Below are 24,424 nucleotides of genomic sequence, written 5' to 3'. Positions count from 1 at the left end.
GGTAGCCTCAACACCGGTTCAAATCAGACAACCCTGTTGAAAACTTCATCAAAGTTATTATGTGTGTGTGTGCAGAAAAGGTATAACGCATTTTCATGCAACAAAAGTGGGCATTCGCAGCAATTTGCACCGAGGTGTACGTACGTTCGTGGCAGTTGGGGAAAAAAAAAAAAAAAAGTCCATTCAGTGGTCGAGAGGTGGCGCAAGTATGAGATCATAGATACTAGCAAAAAACGACTGGAAGATTGGTGGCTTAAAAGCAGAGAAGTGACATCATGTTAGTAATGTAGAAACAAAAATTTAATAAATAGAGTGATGGTTTAGCTAACCAATCTAAATCAATAATTAAGACATAGGTAGAAAAATGAGCATGATAGCTACTGCTACCACCCTGTTTCAAAGGGGACGCTCCTATATTCCATCCATTCATCCAGATGGTGGTATAGCGCTGAACGTGTTCGGTGCAAGTAGCGCGCATGGCCGCCTTTGCTGCTTTTGCGGCTCCAGAAGTTTGCGCCATCAGCCAGCGCATGCAATCGCGTCCTTCACTGTTTTTCCAGGTGCCGCGTTCTACCGCTTCTTGCATTTTTTAGTGCCAGGCAGCGCGCTCAGCGTCTCTCGCTGCTTTCGCTCTTTGACCAGTAACGTATATAAGCGCTGGGCCGCTCTTCAGCGGTCTGAGCAAACATTCGCGGTGCAGAACGACCGGATGACAAACACCACGCGAGTAGTTGAAACAGGCAGGGCGAGAGGCGACGGCCGAACGGTCGAAGGTAACGGAACAGCGAGCGTTAACCACACCTTCTGACCCTCGCAGGCAAGGACAGCTCGTCGGACAAAGTGCAAGCAAAATATTTAGGGCACTCTTCGTTATAATAGGTGTTAAGAATGCGATAATATCAGCTCTGTCTGCTCATCCTCTCTGTCACTGCCACTCCATCCTTCTTCAACGATACACTTCCGTGGTGATCCAAATCCTTTCTTGTCTCGTGCGTGGTGTGTGCAGAGAGTGTGAGCAGAAGACGTGGCCAGAAAATGTCCTTCGCACTGGCGCTTACAGAAAAAAAAAAAAAAAGAAAAAAAATAAGCCGTTATCCCTCCGATACCCATCCGAGAGTCCAAACCACTCTCCACGCCAGGCTCGTAGAAAACAGATAGTAATTCTCCTTGTCTAGCGTAAGGATGGTAGTAGCGATCACAATGACGGCGAGTTTAGTTGATAATGATGATAGTAGCGATAGCGATGACGATGACAGTAGGGATGCCAATGACGAAGCAGTTAGCGAAAAAGGTCCTATATAGTGGCTTTCGCCATTTCCGCTCTCAGCAGATTTAAGCGCAGTCCTGGAATTTTTCCGCTACGGTATATAGATACGGGTGCCGTTAATTCGGGCTCCATTCCACTGCAGCCTGACACGCCGAGCTGTCACGTCTGCACGCAACCAAACGCAGCTGCCAACTGACGCAGCTAGAGCCCGCCACCGCTCTTTGTCATGGCGCGTCACCAGCGTGCCTGTCAACTAAGTCACGTCACGTGGTGCTCTCATGCCGTAATCGCCGGCACACGCTGGATTTTTTCTACGCTATCGCATAGCACCGTCCACACTCCAGGCATAGCCCACTGTATGAATCAGAAATTAGATTCGCAATAGTCTCACGTTGGTTGATTGACGCGTTTCTCACTTTGCAATTATATATACCGAAACCAGCGCTGGTGCGCCGGCCAAATGTATAATTGCACCATTCAGATGGCACATGTAGAAAACTTAAGGCAAAGGTAAAGAACTTTCATGTTATACCGACGACAGGTGATTCCGTTTTCTTTTTTTCTTCAAGTCTTGGCCTTGAGGCTCCGCTACTATTGTAGGAATAAAGGGGTACTTTATTCATAGCATACAACAGCTATGATTCGATAATATTTTATAATCATATCAGAGCACCGACGCGACGCGGTGGCGCAGTGGTTAGGACGCTCGACTAGCTTGACCCAAGCATGCGGCATCGCATCCCCGCCGCGGCGGCCGCTTCTCGATGGCGGCGAAAAGCAAGGCACCCGTGTGCTGTGCGATGTCAGTGCACGTTGGAAGAACCCCGCAGGTGGTCGAAATTTCCGGAGTCCTCCACTTCGGTGTCCCTCGTAGTCTTAGTCGCTTTGGGACGTTAAACCCCATAAACCAAACCACATCTGTATTCGCTGTAAACGTCGATGTAGGCACGCGGTAACGTGGGGGATACTGTGAAGAGTAGTCCCTAACTGTGTGTACATATAGAACAAAGGGGCTTGTCGGCACCGAGGTGTTCGCGTAGGGCAAGGTAAACGGCACCCATAAGGAGGCCGTTGGAATAACAGGTGTAACAGGGTCTAACCACTGGTGTGGTTGGAACCACGAGCCCCAAAAGGAAGATGCACAAAGGGCCCGTTGCGTGGTCGTTTCAGCAACAAAAACGCGCTCGCAAGGGCGAAGGTGACTGACGGCGCAGATTTTGGGACAACAGGCGGGCGAAGACGACGGCCACTTATCGCAGTGCATGGCGCCAAGAAGTACGGGAAGGATGCGTCACAACAACACCAACAATTTGGCATTGACAACCGTAGCGTTGAAATAACCTGCAGGTGCGATGTCCACACGTATATACAGGGTGTCCAAGCTAACTTTAGCCAAGGATTAAAAAAGAAACATTTATTGTATACAGCTGCCAGCCATTTGGCGCACCTCAGAGAATTAATTTATTTTGCAATTAACTAATTAGTAATTAGGTCAATGTTTGCATATTGTGAATTATTGCCTTTAGATAATAAATGGATTTGCAAAGTTGGAGAGCACCTTCTAAAACCCCCCTTACATTTATTTTCGATAAAGAAACCGTCATGTGTGTATCGTTTTTCCAAGCTCTAAAGAAAGCCTGCCGAAAACAAACAAACAAAAAAAAATATCACGTAACTGGCACATTCGTTGCCACGATTGTGCGGCTCTCAACCTGGGTTTGAGTGAACGAATTCAGCTGCGGCCTTGGCTCCACGACCCAGTTCAGCGCCAGGCCGATATACCAGTGATGGTTCGTCCGCTTGAGGCATGCAGTCGGCGCACGGGACGATGCAAGTCGCAGCGAGCTCACCGCGCTGGCTACAACCATCGCCAACATATCAGCCTACCGCTGGGACTGTGCTGTTGAGTCACGGCCGCAGCTGATTTCGCTACTCAAACCACAATTGAGAGCACCACAATCGTGGCGCACGAATGTGTTAGTTGCGCGATATTTTTGTATTTCGCGGGCTTTTATTCAGAGTTTGGAAAAACGATACACGTGAGGCTTTCTTTATCGGAAATAAACGAAATGGGGGTTTGAGAAGGTGCCCTCCAACTTTGCAAATCCATTTATTGTCTAAAGGCAATAGTTTGCAGTTTACAAACACTATCTTAATTGCTAATTAGTTAATTGCAAAATAAAAAAAAACATTCTGTGGTGCGCCAGGTGGCTGGAAGCTGTATACAGGTGGTTTCTCTGGCCTATTTCAAATGTTTTATTTTTTAGCTTTTGGCTAAAGTTAGCTTGGACACCCAGTATAGGCGATAAGGGGCAAAAGGAAACGTGTTATTGTGGTTGTTTGTTTTCCTTCTCTCTGTAAGAGAGGGGCCCGTGTAGTGGTTAACGTAGTGACGCAGAGCCCGGAATTCGGCAGGCCAATGGTGGTCGCTCGAGTCACTGCCGTTTGTAAACTGTTTTATCACTGTTTTTGCTTCATGCATGTATGCGTTGGCAGAGCGCGGTAACATTCAGTAAAGATGAAGAGGTGTGGTTCGCAGCAAGTAACCAATCTGCTGATGCTTGCTGCAATTGGCTGCGATTCAAGTGTGGGCTGGACCTTTGAGGCACTAAAACTGGGCTCGAGAGCCCCAGTCGGGGTGTTGTGAGCTATGACTTAACTCGTCATCTTCGGCTGGATCGAGGTATACCCAACTACATATTTTACCCAACGTTGCAGCAGGCGTTGTAAATACTGTAAAGTTTCGGGCACGTAAACCTCAGTTAATCTCTTTGCTGTTTCCAAGTGCCGTTCTCCGTATTAAGGCGAAAGCCTTTAATGGCTCACGCTGCCATTCGCAAAAGGTGTCACGTTTTGCGGCCACCATAGGTCACGTGATACCACCCACGATGACGGCCACCATAGGTTAAGGTGGACCACCCTGGGCCCACACCCCCCAAAGGCGGACGTATTAAGCGCTTTCGTTACGCGGGAGGCGGTAGCTGGCAGCTCACATGGCCGAGCACTAACTGGACGTAGGGCTTCCTGACATTACGTTTGGCAGGCGCTGCCAACTTGGGTCTCTCGTTTCACATGGGACGGTTATATCAGAATCAGCCTGCTAGGACCCTGGCATTCACGTTAGCCATATATAGGCCACTGAGGAACGTTCATACGACTCGGTTAAAGCGGGGCTTTATATGTTGGCTTGCAGCTTACGGTATCTAGTCATATCGATCCAGGCGTCCGTGCAGTGCCTTTCATTTGCCGCTTCCTCGAACGCGGCACCACACAGCATACGGAAACAGACGCATGTAAAACCAGGAATCAGCGAAGTTCCAAACAAAGGCTTTCGCCTTATCGCACTTTAGTGGTCCAAAGTGCAACACAAACTTTTTTTCATCACCGTCGCTCCACCTCACCGTCCCAGAAGAACCAGACGATTAACATATTAGAAACAATGTATTGATAAGTACAGTCACACACGGCATGAACTGTACCTTCCGGAATGGCGTTGCTTTTATAGACGTGGCAATGCGCCGTGATGCCCGTCAAGGATCTTCTACACTTTTCGAATGATGTCCCCTTGTACGGACCAGAGCGCTTCCTTCCTTGAAGGAACCTGTCCGACCACAATTTCAGTGTCGACAGCAATGTACTGAGTGCTACGGTGCAATGGCCTCAGGTAAGTAAGTATACTTTTTTTTCTTTTTTTTTTTAACTTAGCAGTGCTACCTTACTTTGGAAATTAGAAGCTTGGCACGGACGTGACTGTTTCCAAACCCAAAAGCACGCGACCCAGCCCCACTTGGAACGCATGGTCACTTCGAAGCCCCAGAGCAACAGTCGAGAGGACCAATCCAAATATGACAATGAATTCGTCCTCTCGACTGTTAGCCCGGGGCTTCAAAGTGACCATGTGTTCCAACCGGGGCTTACCCGCGTGCTTTTTGCTGGTCTCACTTCTCGGTGGGCACGCAAACTACGCCATAAGGAAAGGGATGACAGAGGGAGCTAGAAAAGAAAGAAGGAAAAAATGGAAAGGCACAGTGGCCTGTCACTGCTCTCTGTACGCAAAACTGAAGACGAGGGCAGAGCTTTAAATAATAGAATTAGTAGGGTGCCACGGGAAAAACGCTGCGTCGTTTCCAGTGATCTATGGCAGTTTTAACCTGCGCTGACAAGGAGGCGAAAAGTGATGAATTCTGCCCCTTTCATATTGGCGTCAGTGATTTCCGCACTAATCAGATCGTCTGCCGAGTCCTTATCTTTTTTTCTTGTTCGAACTCAGCTCAACATGAAGTTAGCTAGCATGGTGAGAGATTCAGTGAAACTGCGACTTCGGGAAAACAGATTCGAGTTAACCCCCCCCCCCCTCCCACCTCCCGCACACACACAAACAAGTTTTTTTGTTTGTTTGTTTGTTTCTTTAGAAGCATCTCCTCCGCCGAAGCGAGTCCACGCGCACTATCCGGGAGCGATTCACACGTGACCCTCTCTTCTACGGCAACAGCTCATCCGCGGCAAGATCGCGGACCAGCCGATTCAATTTCATTGGCCCACATACCGCTTCACATCCTCGCGCTCTTGAAAGTGGAAAAAAAAAAAAAAAAAAAGAGAACGAGCGCGAAATAAAATTTATCCGGCGACGATCATGATGCAGCAGAAAGTGAGCGGCCAAAGAAGGGAGAGGAGTCTGAGAGCAAGCGACATCCACACCTGCAGCAGGCACCGCTACATCGAGTGTCGTTGCCAGTGGGAGGAAAATTGCTAGACACGGGGCACCAACAGCCAGCGCTGAAAAAGGACGACAGAAAAAAAAAAAAAAAAAGAGATCTGCACTAAGACAAGCATATAGATAAACAACATGAAATTAAAGATGGCGCGCGTATCAGGTCGGAGGAGGGCAGCCAGGCCACACACGTGCCGTAGTTGCGAGACGCAGCTTAATTGCGCGGCAGCCGGACAGCGGCCAGCAAATACTCGGGCCGGCGGCGGCTGCGAGCGGAGCGACTAGAATCGCACCGGGACAAGATAAATGAATAGATAATTGTCGGAAGAAAATGTCCCGTTGGCGTTGCACGGATGGAATCGGAAGCGATTGCGATCTAATTTGTTTGAGCGCGCTATGATTGATGACCCGTGCATGTGTCTGCCGGCGGTAAAATAAATAGTGCAGCCCCCGCTGAAGGCGCCCACAAATGGCTCCGCTCTCGTTTCTAATTAATGGAGCAGTGCGACACGAGTGGGCCCGCAGCCGCCAACCCGCGTTCGCCGAGTGACCCAAGGACCAAGAGGCCTCGACGGACGAGCACGAGCGGGGAGAAGAATGACCCGCGAAGCATTTCACGCGTGGCAACGAGCGCGTAAGCGTTCGGCTCCAGTGCACAGTCGGCGAGGGACAAGCTAATTATCTCCTGGCCGTCGACGCTAAGTACCGCGAGCGATAGCTGCAACAACAAAATCCGTCCATCGGCAACCTCGCTGTCGAATAAAAGCTATAGGCGTTGGCAGTCAGCGGTGAAAGCATTTGGCAGTGGGAGAGACTGTACTAGTTACGCGGTGAGAAACAAATGAGAAAAAAGGCCGCCGACCCGCCCGGTTCGCCAGGGAAATTGATGAGAGCACTGCACTGGCAACAGACCAGTTTGTTGCGGCCCTCACCTTATCGCCAGGGACGGATTTGTAGGGCCAACAGGGAGCGGGATCCTTCTTTTACATCACTTTTACTATGTCTTTTAACTCGAGCCATTGGACGAAACGTCCTGAACGCGCATCGGGAGAGAATATGCTCAAAAGCGGGACAATATCTGAAACGTATACAGCTCTACAGCTGTTCAAGTTTACCCTCAGTGAGTAAAAAGAACCGATCACAACCGAAGTAGTCTGATGCGGTGGGGATGAGAAGAATCCGCGTACATCATTTGGCGCAGTTAGAATATAACCGCGACGCCGCGCGAGTGGCTGCAGTGCCACGGCATGTATCCTTCAGAGCTTACGAACACATGTAACAGCAAAAGCTAGCAGATGTGCGGCGCGGAATAAATAAATTCATCTAGTGTATGGTGTAACCCCCCCCCCCACACACACACACAGTTTGCGCTAGCAACGGACAATTTCGGAGCACGTGTCACTACTTAATAACCTGTCGCCCTGCTTCCCGGCTGAACAGCAGCCTATTTTATACCGAATCCAAAATGATCAGTGCAAGAGCAATGAGGTCAGACGGTCGCACATAAGCGACAACGAGAAGCCGGTACATCAGTTTTAGTTGCACGACTGACTGTGACCTCAAGCGCGCCAGGCACTGCGGACGTACGAGCGGAGTTAACGCAGTGGGTCACAATTTCTCTCTCTCTCTCGCTCTCTCTCCAACCTCTTGCCGCTGCCAGGGGCCAGCTGTATACACGTGGCGACGAGTACAAGATAAAACGCCAGTTCGACAAAAGTTTGCCCACAACCATGAAGTTCCCTCAAGTTCTGAAAGGCAGTAGTATAGGTCGGTCTAGCGGGCAAAAATATACTTCAGAAAATGGGGAAATAAAACTACCGACATGGCAAGGTAGAACTATAGATGTTCGGCGAGCTTCCTGTTTTGTTTCTTGGTGCCCGTCACATCTGTCGCATCCTCACACTCTGGCCCGCGAGCTCTCCTCACAGCGCAGAGGGCGCACATTGGCATTTTTGCTAGCGTCCCGCCTCTTTGGCAACGCCCCTCCCCCCTATCATGCCGCTCGCGATGAAGTGCCGACGCAAAAGCCTGGCTTCTGTTCCTCGGGTCTTCGGGGTGGGATGCCGATTAATTCGCGGTCACTCGAGCCGTGGCGCAGATAATAGGTGGCTGCAAACATGCTTGCCCAGGCAGGCGGGCTCCGCTCGCGAAGACGAATAACGACCCCAAGGAAAGCTGCGGTTAGAAATCCAATAACGCTACCACGTATAGACACGGGCCACGGTCTCCTCAGACGAGCGTCTCATTAACGCTGCGGTCGGTGATCGCTCCCCCCTCGCGCTGAAATGGGCAATTTTCTAAGCACTATCGCTGGGGGGAATCACGTCCTCCGGACGGCAACGGAGAGGAAAGGGTTGTTTGTAAAACACTGGGCCCCACATAAATAAAGTAAACGATCGGAGGAGCTTCTGCGTTCGAGTTTGTTATCGGTTACGCCCTTCGGCCAGCTAGCCGAGAGCAATCAGCGCGCCATGTGTGAACGGGTTCAATACACGCAATAAAAGTCAATTACAGAATTACAGCGCGTCCCGTCCGCGAGGTGTCGAGCAGCCTGTTTGGAAGACAAATCTCCGACTAAAATCGACACCGCCGCTGAACCGCTCCGGAAGTGACGAGGTTGCGTTATCTCTGAAACTTGCGAGCTAAAACAAATGCAACCAGAGAGTAAATAAGTGCAATTCGGGGCAACATTAATGCTTGGCGTAAGTTTGTCGCATGCCAGCCAGCTACGTCACTACGCTGGTGGAACATATATCAGTGCGACCACCGCTTTCTCGCTTCGTTATTCTTTTTTTTTTCGCCCTCAGTTTTTTAATATACATACGACTGGACCTCTTTCCAGTTTGGCGTTGTTCGCATGCTTTCCTCCAGGCCTCTCCTTAACAAGCGCCAGTAATGGAGCGCGCTCTACGCCTTATGGGACAGGTAGCCAGCAGTTTACAGTTTTGCTTTGCCAAGAAAGGTTAATGCGCAGAGATCGGAACACAGCGTATGCCGACAAACGCTTGCGATGACCTGTCGATATCGAGGTCAGGAATCTCGTTTATATGCAAAAAAAAATAAAAAAAAAAAAACAAAAGCTGAATTCAGGGTCTCATTACGACCGATCGCATCAGTCGGAGCCTGCTTAAATAATTCAGGGTCAAAGGTCAAACCAGAGCGGCAGGGTCAAACGCTATATCTACACAATCCGCAAGCCTAAGCACGAGTTTCGCAGAGCGACAATATAACTCCAGCAGAGCTCGACACCATACAAAGCCTGCGTGCAAGCGTGTAGCAGGAAAATGGCCCGGCTGTTGGAGGAAAGCGGGGAGAATACGCAATAAGTCTTCTGGAAGTTAACGAGAAAGGGGAGAAATTAGATTAATCGCTTTATGGTAACTATGAAAGGCACCGCATGCATTGCAGTCGCAGTCCTGGCAATGAAGGTCTTTTATCGGGAGGGATGTGAAGGTGGAAAGAGAGAGAACTGTTTCACTCGCATGTTGGCCGTACAGCACGGCCATTGCTTGGCACACAAAAGACACTTTTGGTCGACCCATTGAGCGTGGACCAGCTAGCCCAGTGGATAAATCACGAGGCACGTAATTTAAATGTCATGAGGTTTTCAAGGATTAGTTTCAATAATGTTCCCTACCTTTACTAGAGGGGCACATATAAAAACTCTAATTAGGATAGGAGTATTACTAAATTCGTCTGAAAAACAAAGTTTACACAAAGAGGTATGGAACAGCTCTCTGCGCTCACAACTTTGCGACGCGTTTTTGTAAGTGTGACGAGCGCTTGCCAAGACGCAGTTGACAGGCCGGTGCCACACATCGAGTTCAGGCTTCGGCGCTAATTAAATGATCTGCGAACAAAATAAAATCCATATAGTGCAGCGATAATGATTCGTTACATGATTGGTTAAAGTCTTCGGCTTGGAGACTGCGGATCGCCCACGAGGCGTGATGAGGAATATATAAACGGGCATCACCATCTTCATAGAAGATGTCGCACAGTGTAATCATCTCTTCATATTCATTATACATTTCCTTCTTTCCAATAATGATAGCAAGCCCCTATCTTGCTACAAACACTCAGCTTTGCCGATACTTGTGAGAAATGTGGCTCGCAAAAATTGCAGTTCGGGAAGCAAGTACAGGAGTAGTAGACAGATAACAGGAGGATAATTTTTGTCTTCTTTTAAAATACGCCTGGAGATTTCGAGGCGACATAATCGGTGGCGGGCAAATGCAGAAGGGAGTAGAAGTAAAAACTAGTCTCGCAATATGCGCTCACTGACTGCCGTGTTCGCTTGAAATTAATCGGCACAACAGCCACCTTGCATGGCCTGTTTGGTGCACCAACAGGTCCGACAGAATGAATAACTTGGCTTTTGTCATGCCTATTCGCAGAGTTGATTAAAAGTAAGCGGGCACGGTACCGAAAATCGCTCGCATGAAACAACGTGGTACCAGGTCCAACATGGCTTATACGTTCGAAACATAAACCAACAACTTTTTTTTTTTTTTTTTTTTAACAGATAGTCTCGCAGTGCTTCACATCTTACAGGGAATGCCGCAGAGAGAAATGATTCCTCGGGTACTCTTGAAAATGGGTCTAAAGTTAGTGAATTACCACGTCTATTAAGCAAGTTCTTTCTGTTTCAACCGCTGAAACAGAAAGAACAGCCATAGGACATTACGTGGCACTCGCCGTTTCACGTCCACCGCTATGGACGAGGATGGCGCTGGCTAACACTCTCGAGGATAGCTTACACTGAACATAAATGCCTAAGCAAGCGATTAAACAGCCGTCGCCGCGCTCAGTGGCAGAGCACCGGATGCAAAATTCGGAGGTCGTGGGTTCGGATCCCAACAGATGTGATTGTTTTTGTTCTACTTTCTAAGCAATTACCTGCCCGATGTTACTTCATTTCCGTGAACACAGAAATTCCCCTATGCTTTCCTTTATGTCAGTGGCTGTTGGCTCCTTTCTTATATATCCCATAACCCCTAACGAAGCTTGTCGTTTTCCTTGCATTTGTTTGCTTCTCCTTAATAAGACTTTGCCGACCTAGCGTACCAACCGTCAAACAAACAAATAAAACAAAAAGACATGTCGGAGCGGAGCAGATTCGAACCCATGTATTTCTCGGCATTTTGAAAAAAATTAAAGTCTATTGCCAAAAATTGCCGACAGCCTTCGGTAATGTACCATGCATATCACACACACACACACACACACACACACACACACACACACACACACACACACACACACACACACACACACACACACACACACACACACACACACACACACACACACACACACACACACACACACACACACACACACACACACACACACACACACACACACACACACACACACGCCTTTTCAGCAATGTGTTTGGGTCACACACAGAAGGGATCGCTGCCTGTTTCAGTTCAGCGAACGATCATCTATCGAAAGTCAACGAGCACGTATTCGTTGCTCTATGGTATGGTTGGTTTTTGTAGCGGTGAAGGCACCTTGAAGTCAATGTTGCTTGATGCCCGGCAATGCAGGAACCTGAGGCACCCCAGTGCTGAAAGAGTATACAATCAGATTTCCTTTTTTTTTATTATTATTATTATTATTATTATTATTATTATTATTATTATTATTATTATTATTATTATTATTATTATTATTATTATTATTATTATTATTATTAATTTATTTATTTATTTATTATTATTATTATTTTTTTTTTTTTTTTTTTGCGACGCGCAAGGCCACCAGCTGGTCTCTCTGACAGCTCTAACAGGTACAATCAACGTCGGGAAGATCACCTACAGCAGCTTTTCTCACTTTTCCAAAGAACCCATATCGCCCAGCTTAACGAATCCCTCCTGCGTCCAGCTTCTCTACAGGAAGGATTGAATACATCCTTTTGCCTAAGAGCAAGTGGGTGAAACCACTCGATCTCGTCAAGGCGCGTGCCCTGCATTTCGACGCCTGCAACTTCCTGAACAACTTCAACGCTTCTCATAACGCCCTTTGTCAGCAGAATGATTGTTTTCGGTAACTGTCTTTTCAGCAACGTGGCCTATTCCTGTTGTCAGCAAAAGTTGATTCTCTGGCTCTTTATGGCCGAGCTGACGTTCTCTGGCAGCAAAAGACGCGTTGGATAAAACTGGATTTTAAAATATTCCCGCAGTCAATTCAAACCCGCGACGTTCTTACCAAAAAACGTCTGAGGACGATTACACGAATGCAGCGACCTCTCGGCGGCAGCGTCTAGCTGCTGCTTGGGCGCCGCTCGCGCAGCTCGTTTAGTGACCGCCTTATATAAATGGAAGAGCCCCTTCACCATCATAGCAGCAGCGGCAGACGAAGGATTCTCACCGCTTGCGTATCTCATTCTCGAGAGATACAACTGGCTGAGACTGCTTTATAATTTTTACAGACCGTTCATACTTGGAAGGCAGTACTGTGAGCGGCGTGGCGAACGCGGAGCGGGCTGCATACGAGGTGGTCATAAGTGTCTCCAAATTTGTTTCACAAGCGAAAGGAACTCGTGAAGAGAGCACAGAAGCGGGGAGCCAGAGAGCGAGTCTATAGTGCGTTTGTTGACGCAGGACCGTCCCACGAGCGAACCGCGCAGAGTTTGTGCGTTCTCGCACACCGGCGGCGAAAGCGTCAACGGCGACGCGACTCAGCAGACGAACGAGCAGGGTCGGTTGCCACCGTTTCGAAGTGAATGGCGGTGTAGACCCGCGCTAAAAATCGGTGTCGGCGCGCGCATTTTACTTGCGAAGGATGGATGGAATATAGGAGCGTCCCCTTTGAAACGGGAGCCGTAGCTATCATGCTCATTTTGCTCCCTATATCTTAATTATTGATTTAGAATGGTTAACTAAACCACCATTCTATTTATAAAAATTTTGTTCCTACATTACTAACCTTATGTCACTTCTCTGCTTTTAAGCCACCAATCTTCCAGTCGTTTTTTGCTAGTTTCCACCGCCGGTTTATTCACCCGGCCACTGTTATATCTGCAGGTGTCGCCACCGCGAAATCAACCTGCGGTGGCGACACCAGCAGTTCCGTTTTTTATTTATTTATTTGCTAGTTCTTATTTGTAAAAGCTCCATTTTCGGCGAGAGTGATCTGCTTGTGATTTAAACGCGGTAGCCTGTCGATACACGAAAGCTTCTATTTCTCATCAGCGTCTGTTTTCTTCTCCCCACAATAGACTGAACGCGACTCTCTCTCTCTCTCTCTCTCTCTCTCTCTCTCTCTCTCTCTCTCTCTCTCTCTCTCTCTCTCTCTCTCTCTCTCTCTCCCCACCCCTCTCGCCCTTCTTGGGAGCAAAAAACTTTTAAATGTCTTGCTATGTAACGCGCTGTCGATTTCTGTTAGCGTGCTTTGATTTCGCAGACAAGATATTTTTGTGCTATTTTTAATCACGCAGTTCACTTGAAACAATGACAAGATAACATACTGTCCCCGTGTCCAAGGGAGGCGCACTGCTACGAACAGTCCCCTTTGAAGAGGCAAGGACTGAGGCTTCGTTGGACGTTCTTTCATTGTATTCACTTGTCGATGCGATGCTTGCCGAAAAGCTTGCCTTCAGGTCGCTACGTTGGTCGCGTAGAAAATGGAGTTGACAGGAATGACCACGCCGATCAAGAGGCATGCGAGTGGCCTGTTTTGTGATAGCAGGCATGGCGACGAAAGCCATCAAGCCATACATCGGCAGTGTTAACACCGTTTCTTGGGATGGTTGGTTCATACTTGTACTGTGGAAAACTGCGCCGAACTAAACACACCACAAGAAAGAAGACGAGACTTCTTTCTTGTGGTGTGTTTAGTTCGGCGCAGTTTTTCACAGTACATCGGCAGTGAAACAGAGCTTCGATTACCTATCATCATTCACGATATGAGCAATGAGGAGAGCTCCGCATAGTGTGAAGATAACAGGCCCCTTACTTTCCGCGGCGGAAAACATCAAGAGCAGAAAGATGCAAGTGAAGGGGCTCCGAAGGCGAACTTATATTTGAGGGAAGTTCGAGGTCAATTAGAGCACTGATATTTAATGCGACTCCTGTATTTTTCAGTCTTTATCAGGGAGATTTCTTTCGCGCCCAATTTCTTACGCGAAAATAAAACTCCGAATTTATATATGTGATGCTGTGCCATCGAAGCAATCACCCTTCAAGCCTTATCGGCTCCATCTTGTAATGTCTACCTAATCTAGTTGCTGCGTCACTGTGTCAGCGATCCTGCAATCATCTCATTGCTGCTCGCTGGGTGGCGCTGGCTGCTAAGCGATCGCGGCGCCTCCTACCGAATAATCTCGGTAGGCATGGCGGGCATGCTTAAGCCACTCGACGTGCGCTTCGACCGCCTCATTCAGAGTAAATGCTCCTACGCCCAGCGTGTGACCAGAGGGAGCCATGAAACGACGCCTACTGAAGGCATGTCTTTAGCCAATCTGCACGCTGATTTCGATCGCGTAACATTTCTTGTCGGCTGACACGGTCTCAAGGCGGCCAACATTTTCTGTCAACACTATGGACAGCACGGAAGGAAACCATCTCTAGGAGCATACCCATGCGGTGAGGCCACCGAGCAGCAAAGAGAGGTATAGTACGTGAATAGACTAGTATTCTGTAACTTGTCACCAGCTGTTTTATTCTACACTCTTAGAAAAAAGGTAGTATTTTTACTAACTTTAGGGTAGCAACTGCTTGTCACATATGTTACTACCTTGTTAGTAAGTGCAGTTAGCAATGGGAAGGTTAGTAACTGTTACTAACCTTCCTGTTGCTAACTTCAGTTACTAATAGGGTAGCAACCCATTGAGTTAGTAAGTGCAGTTAGTAACGGGTAAGTTAGTAAAAGTTACTAACCCTGCCGTTACTAACTGCAGTTGCTAAAAGGGCAGTAACTCATAGAGCTAGTAATATGTATACATACATATAAAACTTTTAAAATTCCTGCTGCTCACATCAGAACTGCCTCTTGAGCTGAACTACATGGAAAGGGAGGGCACCTTTTGCTCTGCAAGTAATAACAATGAATATGTTTAACATCGGTAAAATCAGTATTATTACATTTTGAATTTAAGCCAGAGTCACATAATTGTAGCCCATTAATATGCACAAACAATTCTGCTGATGCACATTTTGTATCAAGGCAAACTTATAACTACAATTGATTCATATTCGGTGCTTTGCATTTCGTGAGGAGCAAATGTCTTGCTCTATTTCGCACTGCTGGAGAAATGCAGCATGCTCACGAATCAATTTATGCGCACACTTCTTAATAGGTGCACCTCGAACGGCTGTACATATAAATTTTGTTCGCATAAAATATTTCATCATCTCATCCCGGGCTTCTATTTCGCAAGCACAACACGCGTATTAATTTTACACGTAAAAAAACATTAGTCATGACATTTTTGCTAAATATCCGCATTTCCGCTGTGATATTCTAAACAGAAAAGGGAAATTTGCACTTCTATATAGCCCTAGCTGAAATGCCATGGATGTGGTATCTGCAGAAGGTGTTTTCCCGTCACGCAAACTGAAAAATTAAAAAAAGTTGCCTTCTTTTACACAAGAGACTCCAATCAACTCTCATCAAATTATTGCTCATTGTCATAAGAACAGGGGGCCAGAAGTTTGGTTCATGGATGTTGATCAGGAACTAAAATTTGCACTGTGTAAAAGCCAGGAAAAAATATACCCAAATAGCGCAGAACGGACTGAACTTTTATTTTCCCTCCAAATCTACATTATGCAGTCTTCTTCAAGCCCTCTTCAATGCACGATATGGTGCGCAGTACTAACAGGGTCCTGGTTGATGTTGAAGGCCACAAAAATGTTATAAAACAGCAAATGTGTTCTTGTTGTGGCTGCTGTACTTAATATCAAAAATCCAATATATTTCTATAACAGCTGCAATACCGTCTGGTCAATGGCATCCATATTGAGTGCCTCAAAAGTGGCGACGATTTCTTTTGCTTCATGCAGCTGCGAAGTCTCCAAAGAAAGAGCGGGGTAGGTGTCCTGCGCCAATACCATGAGTCAAAATTAGTGCCAATTTTATGAGTAAACTATCGAAGGGAAATTAAACAGTACACTTACCGGCCCTTTCAGAAATCTGGGCTGCTCTTTCAGAAGCATCGGCAATATGCGTAGAGCACCAACCGCGAAGCAATCAGTCAACCAAAATTCTGTTATAGCACTGAGCAAGACTATGAACTTGAAAAAGTTATACATACATTTTTTGTGCCTCCTTCCAATCTTTCGAGATGTGCTCCTATCTCGGAGGCTGTTTTGGCACACCGTCGGCCCTTGGCCAGCTCCAAGCACCGTGCTCCGTAGTGATTTATAAATGCCAACAACTTCGGTACGAAATTTATGCCTGTCATTGCGGTGAACTCCTCATGAAGCTTGAATGAGAAAAATTTTTACTTAATTACTAAACTCAATATTTTTATCGATAATATTAAAACATAAATCGAGACACAAAAGGAAACACCTGACAGAAGTCTGTCTTGTTGGGAAATTTACCTTAAGGTACAGGTGAATAACCCCAACAAACTTCTTTAACAGAAAGACACGAAGTTTCGAAGCGGACTTGGCTGCTTCTTGGTGTAACTCCGGGCGAGGCGCAGCTTGGTTTTTTAATTTTAAGCCCCTGCATTGACCACCTCCGTGTCAATGGCCGCAAACCATAGATGTATGAAGAGGGAAGGGTCCCAAGAGGGCGATTAACGTTCCCCGTTGTTTGCTGAATATGCCACGACTCAGGTAAAAGCCTCCTGCGCATATTAGTGTCATTGTCTTTTATAACCGTTCTATTGAAGTCGATTTTGTGATCGCATCTGTTGCAGTGTTCGGACACCGCACTGGCTGACTATGCATTTGTCAAACGTCCGCTCTGTGTTGCTTCATGCTTTCCTCGAAGTTTTTCTTTTCCCCTACATATGAAGCCGGGTAGACCAAGCAGGGGTTTTGTAGACCATGCTTTGAATATTTTTTTTTAGGGTGGCGGTCTTTCGGGCGAGATAGGAGACGTTCGATGCTGGTTGCCAGACCCTTCCCTCTTCGCACATCCATGGTTTGCGACCATTGGCGCGCAGGTCGTCAACACAACAGCTTAAAAAGCCAAGCTGCGCCTTGATTAGAGTTACACCATGAAGAAGGGGCCCAGTCGGCTTCAAACCATCGTGTTTTTTTGTTAAAGAACTTAGATGGGGTTCTTCACCTGTACCTTGAATGAGGACAATGTGCATTCATGCGAGAAAGAATTCGAAAAGGAATAAATGTAGCATCCTGCTCACCATTTCCGCATTCGATAGAGCAGAGTAATTTTCGATAACTTCGGCTGTTGATGACTGCGTGTCTTTCATCCACTGTCTCCTTGATGCACTGGTCTGTTTCATCAAATCGGATAGCTTCGCGTTATGAGGAGAAGGCCGCTTGACCTCTTTTTTCATGAACTCCACGTGTCCATTAATGGTCAGTTCATCATGCAGAATTGCTGCGTCTGGTGGGAGATTTGTAGTCTGAAAAGAAACACCAAAATGAAGAGCTGCAGGGCTGAATAATCTACATATAACACAAAAAGGGCAAGCCTAACATATACTGTTTCTAACGTTTCTTTGAATTACGTTGCATCGTTTCTGTTACTAGACATACGCGACGAAGCTGTTTTCGCTGCACTACTGGCCCAATCGCATTAGTCAGATCACAGTGATTGTGCGGAACAACCCTATTCAAGGTAAGCCAAGGCAAAAACAATCGAAGCTGAGCATTTTCTTCCTGTGTAAGCTATTCACAAAGAAAAAATGCAGTGATAGGAAATACATCAAGTTAGAATGCCCGGGGATGAACATAGCCGAATTGCCGCAAAAGTGCTTTCGATATTTATCCCTTTAATGAGAAGTATTTCTGAATGCTTGAAAATGCTCATGTAAGTCTGAAAGTCTTACTTTCCACTGAAAAACATGTCAGAAACCCACGTTTTCATCTGCCATTCTGATCGAGGCTAGATCAGGCAGGACATCAACGGATGCGCGTATCAAACATCGCCGATCGCTGCCTGTCACTCTGATAAGGTACCCTATTCAGGCGGCAGTCCACATTGCACATTTTAGGTTTGGAAATCACTTACCTCCATCCGTCCTCTCACCAAGGCATGACCAAAGTCCGTGTTCTTCAAAGCATCCACAACATCGGCCTGCGTTTGTCCTTTAACAATGATTATCTTTTTGCGCTCTTTAAACAATGGTATTCGAATGAACGGAGTTCCGTAGCCATTCTAACACGTGGATAATGTTCTGATCAAACGCCTACAACATGCTTGACAAACACGCACGCACGCGAAACTGCGCGAAGCGGGCAACAAGCGGCTTCCCGCGCTACTGTGCCCCGAGTCCCCGACGTAACGTAACACAATCGTGCACCCGCCAGGAGCCTCAACCGACGGCGCTGTCGGCGCCGCCACCGCCGTCCACCGGCCAGTTTGGTGTCTGGAGGGGGAAGCGTAGCAGGCATGGCAACAGGAGCCGGCGCGCCGCTGCTGATAGCTGCCGGATCTCAGCCTCCCTTGGGGTTGGCAGGTTTTTTTCGGGGCTCAAACATAGCTAAATGCATCAAATATTTTGAGTCTGGACGTGTGCGCCATGTGAAAGACTTTTGCATAGAAAACGGAAGCGAAGTGTCTGGCCGATGCATCGCAGAGAGGTCCTCGAAATGCATCAAACGGACAGTAATATTCTTTAGTTGGCTGTAAGCAAGGTTTATGTTTTCCTTTTTGTACTCAGCTGTCAACCGACCAGGTATATCGGAGAAGCCAGCTGCAGCTGCAAGGCAGGCATTGCAGGAAAATGAAAACATGTTGCTGCTGTGACAGTGTTTTTAAAGCGCAGCGATAAGTTGCCGAAAACTAGTCATCCGCAAGCATTAGGAATACCAAGTTCCAGAAAAGTACCCGAAGTTTTCGACGGTTACCAATTGAAACTAGAAGGAATCGAAAATTATTTTCTCGCGAACGATACGCTTTTATTAAAGAAAAATGTATACATGCTACTACGTAGGACAGTCATTTTCCTCATGCCACCTCACTCTGGCCACTTTCTGCAAGCTGCTGTTCGTGACGTTTCTGCTCAACGATGACGAGGAGGGATGGAAGCCGAGTCGATGGCGAAGGTCATACATAGCCATTGCACAGCATATCGTGGGAACGCACCGCCGGCGGGTTTCATTGAGGTGTAGACGAGACGCCTCGTCCGAAACGAGAGCAGCCGGCGCCGATCGCTCGCTTTAAACAACTGCCGTGTCCGCCAAGAACAAAGAGCCCTTCCCTCGCGGTGTTGCCTTACGCGCGCTGCGGCGTCGCCTCCTCGGTTTCCGAGGTCTATGCAATGTCCCTGTGGCCGCGTGAAAGTAAACACATGCAGGTTTTATAGCTCCTCCTTTTCGACTTGATCGTTTTGTTCACTGGACATATTTACTCTGCCTTATTTGCTTTGCTTATTGGCATTTATATTGTATATTATTAATAAATGCAACACCTAGCCCTACTTTTCATTTATTTTTCCTGTTACGTTTTCACAGAAAGGTGAATAGGGGATCGGAGTTCGTGAATGGTACGCAAAAAGTGTTTAATGCTTCATCAACAAAGCATTGCCCTATCAAGTTCCTCTGAGGTGCGATATGCAGGGTGATTATTATTTTTTTAACGTTTACAGCTCATTAGTTTGAAATCTGACAGAGTAGCATCGGTGTGGCCTAATCATGTACACAGCTAGATGGACACGCGCGTGATAGAACTTGGTGATTGGACAATTACACAGCAAACTACATATAAATGGCTGCATGATAATATTGCACAATTAAAGGCTTTCAACATAGACGCTGAGCCAAGTTTTAAGTTTTCCTTGATTGGCAATGCAGTTAGAAAAATTTGGGTAACATGTACGCATTTCAGAGCTCGTTAAGCTCATGTCTCGTATTCCGCATGTTTAAAATGGTGTAAAGCCCTTGGATACAGAAAATACGGAATACGCTTGCCTATTTGATGACACAGAAGCAATTAACGTGACTTCAGCGACAATACTTCAGCGTCCGTGCAGCGACGTCCTCTTATAAATCTGCAAGGCGGGAATCCTCTTAAATTCCTATGGCCGAGGTAAACTTTTTTTAGATGCATAATCATTATGAAAGTTTTAAAACTGTACTCAACTTATATGTTTACGGCCTTCAGCTTCACGATATATATCCCTCTCAAAACGAAACTAACAAGGCTGCCTAGCTAATTTTACATAGCCTTCGAGCTCTGTCCGCCTTGCTATACTATCCACCTGCACAGGCCGCACGAAAGTTTCGCTCTTAGAGTTTAAAAAACGCTTAAAAAATTACATGTATAAAGGGATGTTTCAGTTACTAACTTGGGCACACGAGGTAGTAACAGAGACGTAGTAGTAAAAAGTTAGTAACGGTCCAAGAACTTACCAAGAAGTTAGCAACGGGGAAAAAGAGGTTAGCAATCGCTGCAGTTACTAACTTTTCGCTCGACTAGAACGTTAGTAATGGTCGTAGAAGTTAGCAATTGCAAGCAAAAAGTTAGTAACTCCAGCCGTTACTAACTTTTTGCTTGCAATTGCTAACTTTTTACTAACTTTTTTTTAAGAGTGTAGTATCCAGAAGTCGCAACAACGTTACCTTATTTCTACGGATGATCTGTGATGCACGAAGGTTCTTAGGCAAAATTTCGAAAAAGAAAAAGTACTGGCCACACGCGAGTAATAGCGTAACACAAAGGCCGTAAGGCAGAGGGCCTAGAAGCTAAGCATACATCAAGCTCTGTCTTTCTCAAAAAGTCGAGCAAAATGGCCGGCTTTTCCAAGTTCGAACACGAACGACCATAGAGCGCAGGTGTGTCCACCAGGGAGAGCTGTGCTGCTAGTTGGTTTGACGTCATTTTTGTAGCGGCTCCAAGTAACAGGGGGCCAAGACGGGGATAAGACAAGAGATACCCCCCATGTGTCGATCGCCATCGCATTGGACCTCGCGTTGCTTCGCACTGCTAAGAAAGCCGGTCGTGCGCCAGGGAAACAAGTGTCCCATCAATCACGGTGACTGACCAATGAAGCATCGAGCCCGTTCACGCAGTCTGGCCGCGTCCGCTCCGTCACTGACGAAAGGAAGGGAATAGGCGGTCCAAGTTCCATTTTTCATCAGGCACGGCCAAATCGTCCCCATCTCAGTTCTGGGTGTATCAAAAGCTACGGGCGACACCTTTTGTTGCGAAAGAAAGAGACGCTGTCATCACCATGGGAGTAGACAAGGAGACAAGCGCGTGTTGACACCAGAGAGCACAGGTGGACAGGTGCCGGTTCTCAAAAGCGCGCCACTGGGCAGAGCGAGTTTCGCGTTCAAAGCGACAGATGGCGCCAGCAGCCCTTCCCGTCGCAAACAACTTTTGCCGCGCGTTCCGGCAGCCACTGCACGCTCATGAGCCGATCAGCTGAAGCTGCTAGGCAAGCTCTTCTTCGGTTTTCTAGGCTGTGGGCTATGGTAACCATATCTAGGCCTGCTCTAGAGTCAGTCTCCTGCCTTGCGCTCCTGGGAGGACAATCTCTGCAACATTCGGTTGGATGTATAGCCAGGTCAACAGCCGTACTTTTTATCAAAAAATACTTATCGCGCTGACGCAAGCGCCTGCCCAAGCATAGCATTTCGCGCCCACTGGCTGTTGACGGAAGATGCGGCTGACGAAAGCGGGAGGGACGGTGGTACGTGGGAGAAAAGGCTCAGCGTCCCTTGTAAGAGGGTGACATGTAAAGGGAAATAGATATGCCATTCAGATGGATATGTTATATATGTATATAGTTAGTTATGCTTATTCAACACTGCCATATGTAAATGTACATACATGCATCAATTGTCGAAAATGCACAGCGCAAGGGGATTTGCTTTAAAACTGTGCAGTGGAGCTCTCAACACCCCTGCAAGTGCTGTGCGCTTTGAAGAGATGAGGCTGACGGCTCCTCTGAGTGAGTTGCAATGCTGACGGTGTAAGCGACGTCAATTGGCTGTATACTTTAGGCAGAGGTATACCTGCCTTTCGTGGCTAGCATCAAAATGCGCAGCGGTTAATTGGTACAAAAAAAAAAAAGGAGGAACGACACTACATGGTATAGCTGCCCCCTTTCACAGGCCATTCTCCGCTTTTGTACTATGTAATAAAAAAAATAATAATAATTAGGGCAGCAAACGCTTTCATACAGAGGAGCTGATAACGAGAAGCACCATGATGGAGCAGCATTCCACGAAGCTTCGAATATGCAGGTGTATGCATAAGTGGATCAGACAGATGCGCAGAATTTTCACCGAACACGAGTTAGCGCTAGCCAAAACAGAACATACGAATAGAGAACAAGGCGCTTCCCCTGTGTTATTTTAACGGCAGTGTGAGGTATTTTTGTTTGTTTGTTTGTTTGTTTGGTGCTGTGCTTTTTTTTTTTTTTTTTTCGGGTTCGTCGGTTTTAAATGTTCGACGCATCACGCGAGGCATTCGCATAGATTCGGTGCCACAGATAACAACGGCGTGTTTCAATCCTACATAGTTACAGGGCAAATCCAAGTTGGCACAACTGCACAAGTGTGAGCCGCGCGGTGGCTAACTTAATTTAGCCCCTAGCTGTCTTTCCCTTGTCTACACCCTGCCTGAAATGGGGCCACTGACGTCCGATGCGCGTATACTTCGAGTGTGACAATAAACTGTTGAGTGTGTGCTACGTATTCGTGCGTGAAAAACAGCATGTATTTCGGTTGTGTACTGCTTGGCACAAGTCGCTGGACAGCATCGCTGAACTGCAAATTCTCGCTGTTTGTATGAAAGCGGATCACTCGCATTTCCGGCTAAGCCGGAAATGCGAGTGATCCGCTTTCATACAAACAGCGAGATTCTTTGGGCATTATTTAGAGGAGGGCTAGCCAAATAAGTGCTCAGCGTGCAGCTTTGCCTTCTCGTTAAATTTCGCGTACATACTCACGTATACTTTCGAGGTTATCGTGAGCGAACATCCACTGTAGTCATTAACGCCGGACTTCGGTACGCAAGAAAACTACATACGTTTGCATGGAAATAGCCAGGAGTGAATTTGCAGTTCAGCGATGCTGTCCAGCGACTTGTGCCAAGCAGTACACAACCGAAATACATGCTGTTTTTCACGCACGAATACGTAGCACACACTCAACAGTTTATTGTCACACTCGAAGTATACGCGCATCGGACGTCAGTGGCCCCATTTCAGGCAGGGTGTAGACAAGGGAAAGACAGCTAGGGGCTAAATTAAGTTAGCCACCGCGCGGCTCACACTTGTGCAGTTGTGCCAACTTGGATTTGCCCTGTAACTATGTAGGATTGAAACACGCCGTTGTTATCTGTGGCACCGAATCTATGCGAATGCCTCGCGTGATGCGTCGAACATTTAAAACCGACGAACCCGAAAAAAAGAAAAAAAAAGCACAGCACCAAACAAACAAACAAACAAACAAAAATACCTCACACTGCCGTTAAAATAACACAGGGGAAGCGCCTTGTTCTCTATTCGTATGTTCTGTTTTGGCTAGCGCTAACTCGTGTTCGGTGAAAATTCTGCGCATCTGTCTGATCCACTTATGCATACACCTGCATATTCGAAGCTTCGTGGAATGCTGCTCCATCATGGTGCTTCTCGTTATCAGCTCCTCTGTATGAAAGCGTTTGCTGCCCTAATTATTATTATTATTTTTTATTACATAGTACAAAAGCGGAGAATGGCCTGTGAAAGGGGGCAGCTATACCCTGTAGTGTCGTTCCTCCTTTTTTTTTTTTGTACCAATTAACCGCTGCGCATTTTGATGCTAGCCACGAAAGGCAGGTATACCTCTGCCTAAAGTATACAGCCAATTGACGTCGCTTACACCGTCAGCATTGCAACTCACTCAGAGGAGCCGTCAGCCTCATCTCTTCAAAGCGCGCGCGTCTTGAGAAAGGCAGGGCTCCTGCCGAAACGTCGACTACAAATAAACTTGGAAACAGTATGAAGCAATTTTTCACTTTTATATATATATATATATATCAAGGGGAAATGAGGGTGCTCGTTATAATACATGAAGGAAAGAAGCCAACAGTCGGCGACGCTTTCCTTGGCCTCGCCGACTGTTGGCTTCTTTCCTTCATATATATATATATATATATATATATATATATATATATATATATATATATATATATATATATATATATATATATATATATATATATATCGGCGCTTGCATGCAACCTGTGCGCTTGACAAGTGCTCGCTGCACACAACCATGAGTGCAGACAGCGATGTGCGTCATTGTGAGAATTCAACTACGTAAGAAAGCGTGAACGTTTTCTTATCCCCTCCTCGAGACTAG

At 46.8% G+C, this 24,424-nt stretch overlaps 1 protein-coding gene across 1 annotated transcript in view; it reads right to left on the bottom strand.

Annotated features, from left to right (window-relative positions):
• Positions 1–24,424, bottom strand: part of ush (Zinc finger protein ush) — a 339,434-nt gene that overhangs the window by 237,241 nt on the left and 77,769 nt on the right. The gene's annotated exons all lie outside the window — the stretch shown is intronic.

The sequence above is a fragment of the Amblyomma maculatum genome, chromosome 1 (assembly GCF_055883805.1).
Source record: "Amblyomma maculatum isolate TAMU_Amacu chromosome 1, ASM5588380v1, whole genome shotgun sequence".
Lineage (NCBI taxonomy): Eukaryota > Metazoa > Arthropoda > Arachnida > Ixodida > Ixodidae > Amblyomma > Amblyomma maculatum.
Note: the sequence above shows the minus strand (reverse complement) of the source record. Positions and strands in the feature narration are given on the sequence as shown.